Source organism: Anopheles stephensi, unplaced genomic scaffold, assembly GCF_013141755.1.
Source record: "Anopheles stephensi strain Indian unplaced genomic scaffold, UCI_ANSTEP_V1.0 ucontig445, whole genome shotgun sequence".
In the NCBI taxonomy this organism is placed as follows: domain Eukaryota; kingdom Metazoa; phylum Arthropoda; class Insecta; order Diptera; family Culicidae; genus Anopheles; species Anopheles stephensi.
The window spans coordinates 32,501-50,000 of record NW_023405397.1 but is presented as its reverse complement, the minus strand read 5'-3'; positions in this window follow the sequence as shown (position 1 = coordinate 50,000).

Genomic DNA, 17,500 nt, shown 5'->3' with positions numbered 1-17,500 from the left:
TCGGGAACTCGGACCTAGGACGTGGCCATGTAAGTCATAGGCCACCCCAACTTTTGCAAAATACTGTTTCTTTTCACTTTTCATGATCTAAGGCGCGTTCCGACGGCGTTTTGAACAAATTTATGAGAAAAAAAATTTTGACCCTCGGACCAAAATTTTTTCGTTCGGGGCCCCATGGCCTATGGCCAGTATGGGAACTCGGGATGCCGATATGACAAAATTTGTCAAAAAATCACTAAAAAGTCGCTATGGCCCATTATTTAGAGCTTGTTGAGACCTTTCTAAAACACCTTGGTTGACCCCTGTCCGATAAGTAGTTTTCGAGATATTCGAGAAAATGTGATTTTTTGGGACTTAGAAAATTTTTGACCCGTACCCTAAGAAAAAGTGATTTTTTCATAGGACAATTTTTTCTTCGCAAATACTGTTTGGTTTCACTTTTCATTATTAGAAACGCGTTCCGAAGCCATTTTCATCAAAATCTCGTGAAAAAAAAATTTCACCCCCGGACCAAAAGTTGGCCGTTCGGTGCCCTATGGCCTATGGCCAGTATGGGAACCAAGGATGCCGATATGCGAAAAAGTGTCAAAAAATCACTTGAAAGTCGCTATGGCTCATTAAATAGAGCTTGTAAAGACCTTTCTAAAACACCTTGGTTGACCCCTGTCCGATACGTAGTTTTCGAGATATTCGAGAATAAGTGATTTTTTGGGACTTAGAAAATTTTTGACCCGTACCCTAAGAAAAAGTGATTTTTTCATAGGACAATTTTTTCTTCGCAAATACTGTTTGGTTTCACTTTTCATTATTAGAAACGCGTTCCGAAGCCATTTTCATCAAAATCTCGTGAAAAAAAAATTTCACCCCCGGACCAAAAGTTGGCCGTTCGGTGCCCTATGGCCTATGGCCAGTATGGGAACCAAGGATGCCGATATGCGAAAAAGTGTCAAAAAATCACTTGAAAGTCGCTATGGCTCATTAAATAGAGCTTGTAAAGACCTTTCTAAAACACCTTGGTTGACCCCTGTCCGATAAGTAGTTTTCGAGATATTCGAGAACATGTGATTTTTTGGGACTTAGAAAATTTTTGACCCGTACCCTAAGAAAAAGTGATTTTTTCATAGGACAATTTTTTCTTCGCAAATACTGTTTGGTTTCACTTTTCATTATTAGAAACGCGTTCCGAAGCCATTTTCATCAAAATCTCGTGAAAAAAAAATTTCACCCCCGGACCAAAAGTTGGCCGTTCGGTGCCCTAAGGCCTATGGCCAGTATGGGAACCAAGGATGCCGATGTGCGAAAAAGTGTCAAAAAATCACTTGAAAGTCGCTATGGCTCATTAAATAGAGCTTGTAAAGACCTTTCTAAAACACCTTGGTTGACCCCTGTCCGATACGTAGTTTTCGAGATATTCGAGAATAAGTGATTTTTTGGGACTTAGAAAATTTTTGACCCGTACCCTAAGAAAAAGTGATTTTTTCATAGGACAATTTTTTCTTCGCAAATACTGTTTGGTTTCACTTTTCATTATTAGAAACGCGTTCCGAAGCCATTTTCATCAAAATCTCGTGAAAAAAAAATTTCACCCCCGGACCAAAAGTTGGCCGTTCGGTGCCCTATGGCCTATGGCCAGTATGGGAACCAAGGATGCCGATATGCGAAAAAGTGTCAAAAAATCACTTGAAAGTCGCTATGGCTCATTAAATAGAGCTTGTAAAGACCTTTCTAAAACACCTTGGTTGACCCCTGTCCGATACGTAGTTTTCGAGATATTCGAGAATAAGTGATTTTTTGGGACTTAGAAAATTTTTGACCCGTACCCTAAGAAAAAGTGATTTTTTCATAGGACAATTTTTTCTTCGCAAATACTGTTTGGTTTCACTTTTCATTATTAGAAACGCGTTCCGAAGCCATTTTCATCAAAATCTCGTGAAAAAAAAATTTCACCCCCGGACCAAAAGTTGGCCGTTCGGTGCCCTATGGCCTATGGCCAGTATGGGAACCAAGGATGCCGATATGCGAAAAAGTGTCAAAAAATCACTTGAAAGTCGCTATGGCTCATTAAATAGAGCTTGTAAAGACCTTTCTAAAACACCTTGGTTGACCCCTGTCCGATACGTAGTTTTCGAGATATTCGAGAATATGTGATTTTTTGGGACTTAGAAAATTTTCGACCATGACATATATGAAAAGTGATTTTTTCATAGGACAATTTTTTCTTCGCAAATACTGTTTGGTTTCACTTTTCATTATTAGAAACGCGTTCCGAAGCCATTTTCATCAAAATCTCGTGAAAAAAAAATTTCACCCCCGGACCAAAAGTTGGCCGTTCGGTGCCCTATGGCCTATGGCCAGTATGGGAACCAAGGATGCCGATATGCGAAAAAGTGTCAAAAAATCACTTGAAAGTCGCTATGGCTCATTAAATAGAGCTAGTAAAGACCTTTCTAAAACACCTTGGTTGACCCCTGTCCGATAAGTAGTTTTCGAGATATTTGAGAATATGTGATTTTTTGGGACTTAGAAAATTTTCGACCATGACATATATGAAAAGTGATTTTTTCATAGGACCAAAAAGTTTGTCCAAATAGGGTTTTGGTTCACTTTTTATGGTCAGATAAGTGATCCGATGCTATTTTCATGATCATTAGAGGGATTTCACGCTGTGACCAAAAATTTTCATACTTCATACTTGTCCCCGTGCCGTATATGGGAGGACCGGGGGAACATGTCTTCGTAAGTCGTGATGTTCAGTGACGGATTTCTGGGACTTAGAAAAAAAATGTGCTCTCAGGCACATTATATGTTCCATACACACATTATTTTCATTCTTCATACTTGTCCCGGTGCCGTATATGGGAGGACCGGGGGAACATGTGTTTGTAAGTCGTGATGTTCAGTGACGGATTTCTGGGACTTAGAAAAAAAATGTGCTCTCAGGCACATTATATGTTCCATACACACATGATTTTCATTCTTCATACTTGTCCCCGTGCCGTATATGGGAGGACCGGGGGAAGATGTGTTTGTAAGTCGTGATGTTCAGTGACGGATTTCTGGGACTTAGAAAAATAAATGTACCCTCAGGCACATTATAAGGTCCGTCCATTATACACATACCAGCACACAACTCTGGTTCCCTAGTACCACACTGCAGGCGCCCACGGCCCCGACGGATGCGGAGCCGAGCACGCCAAAGTGCGACTGTCGATCACCCCGTTGTGACACGACAATCAGTCAGTGTATAAGGTACCCGGTACTACCAAAGTGTGCATCTTTACTGACCTTCGCCGAGGCAGTGGTATGTGTATCCCTTTGAAAGAGTTGCTTTCGCTCAACTCTACCAAGTGTGCTACACCATCTTGTGGTTGTAGCGTGCGCGTCAGCATGTGATGCCGACGATGCGTTTGGCAACCTCACTCCCGGACTTGTTTGATCGGTAATGATCCTTCCGCAGGTTCACCTACGGAAACCTTGTTACGACTTTTACTTCCTCTAAATCATCAAGTTCGGTCAACTTCGGCCGTGCCAACTGCAGCTCACGAAGGAACCGCGGAAGGTATGCCTCCAGAGACCTCACTAAATAATCCATCGGTAGTAGCGACGGGCGGTGTGTACAAAGGGCAGGGACGTAATCAGCGCTAGCTAATGACTAGCACTTACTAGAAATTCCAGGTTCATGGGGACCGTTGCAGTCCCCAATCCCAACTAAATGAGCATTTGGGTGATTTCCCGTTCCTCTCGGAATGGGGGCGCCTATTGGCGAGAACACGCTGCTGCCCACATTGTAGCACGCGTGCAGCCCAGAACATCTAAGGGCATCACGGACCTGTTATCGCTCACTCTCACCTTGCTAAACACAAGTTGTCCCGCTAAGCAGGGCAAACTAGTGCGACGACCGCCCGCGAAGGCGCCGCCGCCCCGTAACGTCAGGTGCGCCCGGAGGCACACTGCTGACAGCGTTCTAGTTAGCTTGTTTGAGTCGCGTTCGTTATCGGAATTAACCAGACAAATCATTCCACGAACTAAGAACGGCCATGCACCACTACCCTTAAATTTGAGAAAGAGCTCTTAATCTGTCTTACCTCGATAAGTTCGGACCTGGTAAGTTTTCCCGTGTTGAGTCAAATTAAGCCGCAAGCTCCACTTCTTTTTTTTTTTTCTTAATGTACATGTTCGTGTTTATTATCAAATAAATAACAATCATTACATACAGATAACAAGACACGCACTAACACCCTAGCCGGCGGCCTTCCCAGACGGGCGTAAACCGTCGGCCATAATGCATCCTGACCCAAACACGCGCATGGGCCAGGCGCTGCTCCTATCTATCCGGAACGGTTCCAACGAATCTTTATTAACATTGAATAACGCCATCGGACACAAAACGCCTGAACAGTTACGTTATACAAATTTTACAAAACAACAAACGGATTTGGCGAACACATTAACAAGACATGAAGTTCGCGCACGCATCACCTCACTCGACTTCTCGCTGACCTCTTTTCGCATTCACGGCCAGATGACCGGGCCAGTTAGCGCGTGGATGTCTCCGCCTCGGTACTGGCGGCCTCTGCGTCTTCCGACCTGACGCCACGTCTACGATCGGCATCGTCTGTCCGCCGCCGTTGTCGAAGCGCATGGTGATGGGCCAATCTGCTCGCTCTGTTTCTTGTTTGCTGATTGGCCGTTGTCGTCCCCTGAGGTCTTTGGTTCCGAAACGTCCCCGGTGTACGCCTTCTCCGGTTGATTGATGGCGGTTGATTGCTGACTCCGTCACCAGCCGTATCTGGAGGTTGGCCGCCACCTCGAACTGTCGACAGGTTACGGCGGTGATCGGCTTCGGCATGTCGCCTCGCTCGCTCCCGTTCACGCCGATTCGCCTGTCTCCTTTCGATTTCCTCCACAGTTGGTGGTTGCCTGTCGCGGCGCACTCTCCCCGGTCGAACAGGTGGGAGTGTGCCCGCACGCAAACGTTCCCGGTACTCTCGTTGGCGCTGGTTGCGCATCAGCCGTCTACGGAGGAGAACTTCGGCTGATGGCGTACCGGTGTTGCGGGCGTTTCTCCTAGGTTGGGCTGCCATTGGACGCAAAATGGCTGCCCCTTCGTCCGGGTTGATTGCAGACAGGCGCTCGCTCCGCTCTCGACGCCGTCTCCGCTGACCCTCGTTGTGCCGCTCGCGACGGGCCTGCCGTCGAGCTGTTTCCACCCGCTGGGCAGCTGTCTGGATATCCGCCGTGACCACCGCGTTCTCCATTGCCTGGTCCTCCAGCCAGCGTAACTGCAAGAAGCGGCATACCCGCCGTGCCGCTTCTGCTGCTGACTGCCAGGCCTCCGGACTGGTCAACATCCACGGCACCAGCCGTTCGGGAGTAACTGCAACACCCTTCTCGTCAACCAGCAGTTGCACGCGCACATCCGCAAACCTTGGGCAGTTGAACATAACGTGCTCGGCCGATTCAACGACGTTATCGGCGCACGATGGGCAGGCCGGGGCAGAGACGAAGCCCATGGCGTGCAGGTACTCTCGGAAGAATCCTTGTCCCGAGAGCACCTGACTGAGGTGGAATTCCACCTCGCCATGTTTCCGACCAACCCAGGCAGCTATGTCTGGCAGCAGCCGATGCGCCCATCGAACAAACCGGCTCGCGGATGGGCGTGCAGCTTCCTCGTCCCATGATGACTGCCACTGTAACATCGTGGCCGACCTTTCAAGTCTCTTGATGACCTCTTTGTCGATCAAGACTCCCCGGGTCAGTGCGTCTTGATGGCGCTTGTATCTCCGCGCCATCTCCTGTACTTGCAGACTTAGCGGAATCAGCCCCGCCAGCACCACAACCGTCGTGTATTTGACGGTGCGGAAAGTCCTTGCCACCCCTTTTGCCAAAGGCCTCTGCAGCTGCTCCAGCTTCCTCTGACACCACTGTAACTTCACCGCCTCCGCCCAGATGGGTGCCGCGTATCTGACAATGGAATCAGCAATCCCCGCCAGCAGCCTGCGCTTCGCCATCCCCAGTCCAGCATGGTTGGGCATCATGCTGGTGGCCAGCTTCACCACACGGAGGGCCTTCGTCGTGGCCTTCTCGACGTGTGGCTTCCACGATAGGTGGTCGTGAAGCTGGACCCCGAGGTAGCGGATTGCAGGCTTGGATCGCACCTCCACTCCGTTGATGTTAATCGGCACCTCTGGGTGGCCCCTTCTGAGGCTGGAGATGAGGACGATCTCCGTCTTCTCAGGGGCCAACTGCAAGCGGTGACGCTCCATCCATCCCGAAACAGCTGCAACCGCCTCCTCCGCTACGCCAGCCGCCTCCTCCGGTGTACACCCTTTCGCAAGCACTGCTAGATCATCCGCGAAACCGATGATCGTTGCTCCTTCGGGCAGCTGCACGCTCAACACGCCGTCGTACATGATGTTCCACAGAGTGGGACCGAGGATGGATCCCTGTGGAACTCCTGCCGTTACTCGGCGTGTTACTGGACCAGAGCTCGTGTCGAACGTGAACTCACGGTCCCGGAAGTACTCTTGCAGGATGCTGCGCAGTGCTGCTGGTACTCCTTTTGCGTGCAGCGCATCCGCGATGGCCTGCCAGTCCGCCGAGTTAAAAGCGTTGCGCACGTCAAGCGCGACGACGAACAGGCAGCGCTTGTCGCGTCGGTTCGTGCGCCCAAAACTCATGGCGGATCTGGCGGCTTCGATCACCAGTTCCACCGCCTGAAGGGTAGAGCGTCCACATCGAAAGCCGAATTGACGCTCGGAGAGCATCGGCACCGTTGGCCTCTCGATGTGATCATTCAGACGGTTGAGCAGCACTCGCTCGAACACCTTTCCCGGTGTATCCAACAGCATCACCGGTCGCACTGAGGACGGCTCGCCCGGCGGTTTCCCCGGCTTGGGGATGAGGACAAGTTTCGCCTTCTTCCATCGTTCTGGGAAGCGGCCCGCTTCCAAAAGCTGCTGGTACAGCCGAACAAATGTCGACGGGTACGCTCGAATGGCTGCCGTGAGGGCAGCGTTGGGCAGTCCGTCCAATCCGGGTGCCTTCCTAGGGTTCAGGCCGGCCGCGATGTCGAGCAACTCCTGCTCAGTGACCGGCCTGATACTGACGCCGTCCGGTTCAATGGTGGGCCAGTCGACTGGGGGATGGTCCGGGCAGAGAGCGTCCACGATTCGTCCTAGCGTGGACGGGTCGCTCTCTCTAGCCACACGGCTGCCACAAAGCCGTTTTAACGCTTCTCCCAGCCACCGACCGGTCTCGTTGTCTTCCAGTTGTTGGAGCGATTCCGCATACCGCTCCTTTTTGCTGGCCGAGATGGCTAACGTCAGCCTACGTCGGGCGTCCTGGTGTTGTTCGACGGCCTCGGTGTGGGCCACGCTGCCGGCCAATGCGCCGGTTGACCGTTCCCAAGCCAGGCGGCATTCCTCGCGCAGCCGGCCAATTTCCGGCGTCCACCAGTACGCCGGTTTTCCGGTATGACCGACTGCTGGAGAGACTTCCGCCATAGTCTCGCTGCACGCCCGGCTCAGGATGCGCGTAAGGCCCTCCGGATCTGTGGCCCTCTCCTCGAAGTGAGCTGCCTGTAGCGCCAGGCGATACAGCTCACCGTCAAACTGACGCGTTTGCCATCTTCGGCCAGCCGCTCGTACTGCCGGTGCTGCCTCCCTTGTTGTTCGCCGACTAGTGGCCGTTGGCTGGTCCCCAACCGCGAAGCGAATGTACCTGTGGTCGCTGTACGAGTATGTCCGTAACAGCCTCCACTTCTGCCTCGGATCCCCGATGAGGTCGGAGCGACTGATGGCCGTGCTGGCAAAGGCGACGTCCACAATGCTCGGGCGTGCAACGCCATTCCCGAGGAAGGTGGCTTCCCCCCCCAGGTTCAGGACATCGAGCCCGAGCCCCTCCGCCAGCACCAGTAGCTCCTCTCCTTTGTTGTTGGAGCGCGTGCTGCCCCAGGCGCTATTCCACGCGTTGAAGTCGCCGACCAAAAGCACTCGGGAAAGCCCTGAAGCCAGCACCTCGATGCGCTCCAAAAGGTCGTCGAATTGGGGCATTCCGAGGCTCGGCGACGCGTAGCAGGCAATGATGGTAATGCCCGCCACGTCGGCCGCCACGATACCGGAAAAGCCCGTACTCCTGATGCGTTGGACTGGGTGGGATTGTCCGCTCACGATGATGGCGACATGTTTGTCGCAATCGACCACCCAGTTCGCGTTTCCGTCCGGTACCGAGTGGAGCTCGCACGCGACAAGTACATCCGCCCGCTCCGTCCGCATGGTGTGTAGTGCGAGGTCCTGCGCACTTCTACTCCTGTTAACGTTTATTTGTAGGACCTGGAGGCTTGAGGCCATCACACTCCCGCCCGTCCTCCTCCCCTGCAGTTGAGCGCGGCAATACGATGAGGGCCGCCACACCTCATACAGCGTACCTCATTCGAGCACTGTGCTGCCCGATGTCCGCTCTCGCCACACCGGATGCAGCACTGGCTTCGGTCTACACCTGTGCACGAGGCCGCCATATGGCCTCGCTCCAAGCAGCGGAAGCATCTTCGCTGCCAGGCCGCCAACTTTGGAACCCGCTCCATTCGGCAGGCGTAATGGTCAATGAGCAGGGGGTTCGTCCTGCCCATTATGGCTTCCGCCTCCACCCGCGCGAGACGAACACGTGCGCGTTTGGTGGCGTCCGGCAGCTCCCACATCCGGATTGAAGCCACTGTCGGCTCTTTTGCGAGAGCCGCTCGCAGTGCCTCCTTCAGAGTCTCCTCTTGCGTGAGGTGATCGACGTTACGGACGATAACGTCCGCCATCTCCGTCAGCACCTTTGCCGTCCCCAGGGCACCGAGCACGCCCTGGATGCGCTCGCAAAGTGCTTTGGAGTCGACCTCGCGCGTCAGCTCCATGCGAAGATTGCCTTTCGGCGTCCGCTTACCGATACGGATGTATTTCTGCGCGTCCTCCAGCGCAGGGGCGGTCCGAATCGGGCGGTACATATCCGCGAAGGAAACGCCTTCCGCCGGAATCACCAGAATGGCATCTGATCGTCTCCTAGAGGTCCTTTGGGTGGGTTGGGTAGGGCGTTCTGGTGCCCTTGGCGGCTGCGGCCGCTGTTGTTGTTGTTGTCTTGGCGCTGGTTTTTCACGCCTCTCACCAACCACCTGCCACCCGGTGGTTAGGGCGTCCCTATAGGAGGTCCTCGGTTGCTCCTTTTGTTCGGCCAGCTGGGGCAGGTGGTGCTGTGACCGTCTCGCTTGGCCACTACTCCGCTGCTGTTGCTGCTGCTCCTCCGCGATTTCCATGCACATCTGTTCCTGCAGTTCCAGCAGCCGCTGGTGGGCAGGACCAAACGCTTGCTCTTGCGCTTGTCGGGCAGCCGCCCTCGCGCGCTGCTCAGACCGCTTCGCGTTCTTTTTCTTGTTGGGTCCGGGCTGGGATACCGCTTGGTTTCCCAAGCCCGTACCAACCGCGGAGGAGTACAGCTCCGACACCGTCCGTGTCCCCATCTTGTAAAGTTCTAATTCCCGCCTTAGAACTTTGTTCTCCCGATCGCTCGATTCCAGCTTCTCCGTGACTTGAGTCAGCTTCTCCGTCATGATCTCAAGCTTCTCCAATAAACGCTCGATCAGCTGGTGCGACCCTTCTTTCGTCCCATTGGAGGCTCCCGATCTGACGGCAGAAGCCGTCATTTCGGGTGACACAACCCTTCGCGGCGACGGGATCGGTGGTGTAACAGGTGCGGTACGCTTTCTCGCCGCACTCGTTTGCCGGTCCTCTGCCATCGTGAGGGATGGCTCGGGCGAAGAGAGAACTTCCACCATCGGGTCGGCAGGTGCCGACACACCAAAGGATTGTTCCTCCTCAGTTTCCACTTGAATGGAAGGCGGCTTGCGTTGGAAGGCCGCCATCGTTCCCGGCGAAATCTCAATGGGCACCATCACTACCCTTGGTGAGAGTGCTCTCCTATTCAACCTTCTCTTCTTAAGTGCTTCCGATATCGAAGTACCTGCCGCGTCGAGGTCCGACCGATCACTGCAAGAGTCGGACCACATTTTGGATGTTTACTAACCTATGGCACTTGATGGTTGACCTCCGTTTACTTCATCTCCCGCTAGATGAAGTAAAACTGGTTGCACTCCTTCAGGTTTCCGCCGCTCTGTTGCGTTCTTGTTTTATCGCTAGAGTCGTCCTTTATCGTCCCCCAAGTCACCTGGAAACGCCCCTTTCCAACGCCCAAGTCACCTGGAGACGTCCCTTTCCGAATGTCCAAGTCGCCCGGGCTCGTCTCCTTCCAAACGCCCAAGTCACCCGGGTTCGTGACTTATACCGTCGCTCAAGTCTCCGGGTTCGTTTCCTGCTCCGGCACTCAAGTCACCAGGTTTGCGACCTGTTCCGGCATCCAAGTCTCCCGGGTTCGTTTCCTGGACCGTCGCCCAAGTCAACCGGCCTCGTATCCTCAACCGTCGCCCCAGTCTCTGAGTACGGGGCGGTATATGGAAGAGGGTGGGAGGCGACGGGGTGGGCGGAAATTCACTATTCCAGGCTTTGAATCTTTCTCCGCTCCTCTACTACACTTTTCGCATTATGCCGGAATTTTCCGGACACACTGTATAGTTTTTTTTCCCCGTATTTCCCTTTTCCCCTTATTAAGGCACTCGTCGGCGCTCCGACGGGTGGGGAGGGGGGGTATGGGGGACGGCGACACCTTGTTTCACTATGAAAAATTGCGCCTGATTTTTCTAGGCACTTTGCACCTTGTTTCAGAATTTTCCGTTCAAAATTCGAATTTTCCCGCACAATTCCTTATTTTCCCTTATTAAGGGATTATTCCCCCACTTTGCACGGGGTGGGGGAGAAACGGGTGGGTGGAAAAATTTCAAATTTTACCGAAAATTATGTCTGAATTTTATTTATCACCTCCACTGGGTTTTACAAATTTATTGCACACTCTTTTCTTATTTGAACAAATATTCACAAACGTCAAAATGTTTTGTCCCCTGGGAATTAATTTTTGTCCCATGGGTCACCACTGTCACCAACAATTTGTTCACCACTAGTTTTTCACTAATTTTACCGTTTTTAAACCGATTTCGGTCCGGTTTTTTGCACTCAAACGCAAGAGGACACTCTCACGCACCTTCATACACCTCATCCGGCCAAATCCGGAAGAAACTGGCCGAAAAAACAGAGATCCGGAAAATGACACCACGTGGCACTGTCACATTCCCGGTTTTGAAGCGGTGTTTTTTCGGCCTAAAACGTCCGATTTTCTTCCGGTTTTCGGAAACACCCACTAAACACGACAAGATCTGTCGGATGACACCACTTCCGGCGCGATCCGGACAGAATTTCTGCACACTTACAATAACGTCACTTGTTGTTGTTGTTGTTATTGTTGAAAATTGGTTTTCACTTTTTTCCGCACATAATCACCCGGCATCCACCGTTTTTCACTCTCTATCGTTGGAATGTCACGCACTATTGGTTTTCCAGCGAAAACCGTGTCCAAATTGGTAGATTTTAGCCCTCGAAATTGCGAAAAACATTCCCCATACAAAATGTATGGGGATTTGTTTACACACTTTTTTCGCAGTTTTTCACCGATTTTCGTCCGGTTTTCACTATTAAACGGTAAATTTCACCTTCCTTTTGCGTTAACAGCACTTTTCGGATGGTTTTATTACACTTTTGCACCTTTTTTTCGACAAAAATATCCAGCTCACGGAGACACCACCGTTTGCTGTCAAATGTCAAACGCCTCTGCAAGCTCCACTTCTTGTGGTGCCCTTCCGTCAATTCCTTTAAGTTTCAACTTTGCAACCATACTTCCCCCGGAACCCGATTTTGGTTTCCCGGAAGCTACTGAGAGCACCGAATGTAGTAGCGTCTCCCAATTGCTGATTGGCATCGTTTACGGTTAGAACTAGGGCGGTATCTAATCGCCTTCGATCCTCTAACTTTCGTTCTTGATTAATGAAAGCATCCATGGCAAACGCTTTCGCTTCAGTTGGTCCTACGACGGTCTACGAATTTCACCTCTCGCGCCGTAATACCAATGCCCCCAACTACTTCTGTTAATCATTACCTCTGGGTCTATACAAAACCAACCAAAAGACTCAGACCGAGGTCATGTTCCATTATTCCATGCAAGATTATTCTCGGCCAACGCCAACCCTGGGCGGGTGTGGACGCTTTTGTACTAGCCTGCTTGAAGCACTCTAATTTGTTCAAGGTAAATGGGAGCTGCCCGGGCACCACGCACCGGCTCGGGACGTGCCCGACCGATCACGAGGTTGACGCCCAGGCACACCATTGTGAGTCGCAGCCGCGAGCTCGCGCACGAACGTATCCGGCGTGTGCCGGGCGCCCGCGGCGGTCGCGTGTCTGGACGGGGAATCAACTTCGAACGTTTTAACCGCAACAACTTTAATATACGCTAGTGGAGCTGGAATTACCGCGGCTGCTGGCACCAGACTTGCCCTCCACTTGATCCTTATTGAAGGATTTATGCTCAATTCATTCCAATTATGGACCATCGTTAGAGAGGTCCATATTGTTATTTCTCGTCACTACCTCCCCGTGCCGGGATTGGGTAATTTACGCGCCTGCTGCCTTCCTTGGATGTGGTAGCCATTTCTCAGGCTCCCTCTCCGGAATCGAACCCTGATTCCCCGTTACCCGTCGCAACCATGGTAGTCCTCTACACTACCATCAATAGTTGATAGGGCAGACATTTGCAAGATCTGTCGTCGGTCAAGCGACCATACGATCGGCATCCTTATCCAGACTTCAACTCAAGCCGCCCGGAGGCGATTGGTTTTACTAATAAGTGCACCAGTTCCACCGCCCGCAAGCGGACAGCGGTCCCGGCATGTTGCATGTATTAGCTCTGGCTTTTCCACAGTTATCCAAGTAACTGATGGGTGGATGATCTTGTGAATTATGGCTGTTGTACTGAGCCTTATGCGGTTTCACATTCATTTATGTTTGTACTTAGACATGCATGGCTTAACCTTTGAGACAAGCGTATATTACTGGTAGGATCAACCAGAATTCGTCTTCGTCAATTGCTTGTTCGATATTTTTTGTCTACCAGGGCACCAGTCCCCGCAGACTCTCTTTCTACGTTCATCAGGTGACACAATCTTTGTTGTGACCACTCTCATTGACCTGCGGCAGTACACCGACTCCACAGCGCCAATAACCACACGAGCAAAGGTTGTTCAGGAGGATGTCAGATTATCGATGTACATCGTACACCAACATTTGACGTACCGAGGCATTACACCCCGCACGCCCCCAACAGGACCAATCAAGGCTCGCATACGACCTGCGACTTACTGCGGCTCCCTGAAGGTCCCCGTAGGACGACCATCACCAGTTAAGGTGTAGTTGACTTGTCAGGGCACGGTAGTCCCCACAAGTCCCCGATTATTCGTGGATATCATCCTACGATTGTTTCTGACTCCTTTTGCTCCCCGCAGGTCCCCGTAGGACGACCATCACCAGTTAAGGTGTAGTTGACTTGTCAGGGCACGGTAGTCCCCACAAGTCCCCGATTATTCGTGGATATCGTCCTACGAGTTTTTGTGACCCTTGGGTTCCCGGCAGGTCCCCGTAGGACAACCATCACCAGTTAAGGTGTAGTTGACTTGTCAGGGCACGGTGGTCCCCACAAGTCCCCGATTATTCGGAGATATTGTCCTACGAGTTTTAGTGACCCTTTTGTTCCCCGCAGGTCCCCGTAGGACGACCATCACCAGTTAAGGTGTAGTTGACTTGTCAGGGCACGGTAGTCCCCACAAGTCCCCGATTATTCGTGGATATCGTCCTACGAGTTTTTGTGACCCTTGGGTTCCCGAACTTTGCTACGATGGTTCTGCCTCCAGAGGAGACTTATGAACACTTCGTATCATTTCTTACACCGAACCATGGGATCGCGAGATTGCTCCCGGATCCCTAATCACCTTACAGTTTCGTTTCGTTTCCGTACACTACGATGAGCTAATTCAATTTGTTTGTTCGTCTGGCGAACGTTTTATTGCGGAATTACCGCGGTACTTCCAGCCGGGTATGGCTGCCGTACGACCTACAGGATAGATCATCGAACCACTTTTCGTGCATATTGTCCGTCGAGGGTAACACCTCGATACCCCCAACAGACCTTTGGACACTTCCTCACTACTCCTTGGAGCAGCAATCAGGGAACCATATAGTAGGAACAGCCGAATATGGAACTCTTTTCGTACTTTGGACACCTCCTATAACTTGTATGGCGACTTCGGGGACCTTCATTTCGTTCTCAGTTGGTACCCCTATTTCGGTCTTTGGACACCTCGTCTTACCCGTATAACTCACTTTAGGTCCACTTATTTGCCTGATATCTCATCGTGAACCCGTTTTTCGTACACCGTACACACCTAGGAACACCACATATGCGTTTCCCTTTCGATCGTGAAGTTTTCAAATTTTTCGATTTTTGGTCCTAGAAATTCATGAACGGTGGGAGACCAAAATTTTTCATAAAAAAAAAATTTTCACCGTTTGACCATAAAAACCTTCTTTTCGTACATACCCCATCATTTCTTCACGTTTTAGGCCATTTCTGAAATTTTCGCTTCGATAGTGTGTCCCCTATAATACAAAATGAACATTTTGCATCTCCCACAAGTGGCCATTTTTTTCCGCCACTGAAGAACACGACCTCGGGAACTCGGACCTAGGACGTGGCCATGTAAGTCATAGGCCACCCCAACTTTTGCAAAATACTGTTTCTTTTCACTTTTCATGATCTAAGGCGCGTTCCGACGGCGTTTTGAACAAATTTATGAGAAAAAAAATTTTGACCCTCGGACCAAAATTTTTTCGTTCGGGGCCCCATGGCCTATGGCCAGTATGGGAACTCGGGATGCCGATATGACAAAATTTGTCAAAAAATCACTAAAAAGTCGCTATGGCCCATTATTTAGAGCTTGTTGAGACCTTTCTAAAACACCTTGGTTGACCCCTGTCCGATAAGTAGTTTTCGAGATATTCGAGAAAATGTGATTTTTTGGGACTTAGAAAATTTTTGACCCGTACCCTAAGAAAAAGTGATTTTTTCATAGGACAATTTTTTCTTCGCAAATACTGTTTGGTTTCACTTTTCATTATTAGAAACGCGTTCCGAAGCCATTTTCATCAAAATCTCGTGAAAAAAAAATTTCACCCCCGGACCAAAAGTTGGCCGTTCGGTGCCCTATGGCCTATGGCCAGTATGGGAACCAAGGATGCCGATATGCGAAAAAGTGTCAAAAAATCACTTGAAAGTCGCTATGGCTCATTAAATAGAGCTTGTAAAGACCTTTCTAAAACACCTTGGTTGACCCCTGTCCGATACGTAGTTTTCGAGATATTCGAGAATAAGTGATTTTTTGGGACTTAGAAAATTTTTGACCCGTACCCTAAGAAAAAGTGATTTTTTCATAGGACAATTTTTTCTTCGCAAATACTGTTTGGTTTCACTTTTCATTATTAGAAACGCGTTCCGAAGCCATTTTCATCAAAATCTCGTGAAAAAAAAATTTCACCCCCGGACCAAAAGTTGGCCGTTCGGTGCCCTATGGCCTATGGCCAGTATGGGAACCAAGGATGCCGATATGCGAAAAAGTGTCAAAAAATCACTTGAAAGTCGCTATGGCTCATTAAATAGAGCTTGTAAAGACCTTTCTAAAACACCTTGGTTGACCCCTGTCCGATACGTAGTTTTCGAGATATTCGAGAATAAGTGATTTTTTGGGACTTAGAAAATTTTCGACCATGACATATATGAAAAGTGATTTTTTCATAGGACAATTTTTTCTTCGCAAATACTGTTTGGTTTCACTTTTCATTATTAGAAACGCGTTCCGAAGCCATTTTCATCAAAATCTCGTGAAAAAAAAATTTCACCCCCGGACCAAAAGTTGGCCGTTCGGTGCCCTATGGCCTATGGCCAGTATGGGAACCAAGGATGCCGATATGCGAAAAAGTGTCAAAAAATCACTTGAAAGTCGCTATGGCTCATTAAATAGAGCTTGTAAAGACCTTTCTAAAACACCTTGGTTGACCCCTGTCCGATACGTAGTTTTCGAGATATTCGAGAATAAGTGATTTTTTGGGACTTAGAAAATTTTCGACCATGACATATATGAAAAGTGATTTTTTCATAGGACAATTTTTTCTTCGCAAATACTGTTTGGTTTCACTTTTCATTATTAGAAACGCGTTCCGAAGCCATTTTCATCAAAATCTCGTGAAAAAAAAATTTCACCCCCGGACCAAAAGTTGGCCGTTCGGTGCCCTATGGCCTATGGCCAGTATGGGAACCAAGGATGCCGATATGCGAAAAAGTGTCAAAAAATCACTTGAAAGTCGCTATGGCTCATTAAATAGAGCTTGTAAAGACCTTTCTAAAACACCTTGGTTGACCCCTGTCCGATACGTAGTTTTCGAGATATTCGAGAATAAGTGATTTTTTGGGACTTAGAAAATTTTCGACCATGACATATATGAAAAGTGATTTTTTCATAGGACCAAAAAGTTTGTCCAAATAGGGTTTTGGTTCACTTTTTATGGTCAGATAAGTGATCCGATGCTATTTTCATGATCATTAGAGGGATTTCACGCTGTGACCAAAAATTTTCATACTTCATACTTGTCCCGGTGCCGTATATGGGAGGACCGGGGGAACATGTCTTCGTAAGTCGTGATGTTCAGTGACGGATTTCTGGGACTTAGAAAAAAAATGTGCTCTCAGGCACATTATATGTTTCATACACACATGATTTTCATTCTTCATACTTGTCCCCGTGCCGTACATGGGAGGACCGGGGGAACATGTCTTCGTAAGTCGTGATGTTCAGTGACGGATTTCTGGGACTTAGAAAAAAAATGTGCTCTCAGGCACATTATATGTTTCATACACACATGATTTTCATTCTTCATACTTGTCCCCGTGCCGTATATGGGAGGACCGGGGGAACATGTCTTCGTAAGTCGTGATGTTCAGTGACGGATTTCTGGGACTTAGAAAAAAAATGTGCTCTCAGGCACATTATATGTTCCATACACACATGATTTTCATTCTTCATACTTGTCCCCGTGCCGTATATGGGAGGACCGGGGGAAGATGTGTTTGTAAGTCGTGATGTTCAGTGACGGATTTCTGGGACTTAGAAAAATAAATGTACCCTTAGGCACATTATTTGTATCAATAATTGTATCCCCAGCCTTTCATGGGGAACTTTTCCGTATTCCCGGACTTGTACATTTTTCGGGTTCCACCTCCCGACAATGTATCTCTACTGTGCATTACGTACCTGATAACGCACGGCACCCATTGGGTGACTCCACTTAACCATCTTTCGATAATGCCCGTGTTGCAGATATAATCCCAACACCTACCAGGCTTTATATGTACATCGAACGTTACATACGATGCACCCCGTATTCCCGGACTTGTACATTTTTCGGGTTCCACCTCCCGA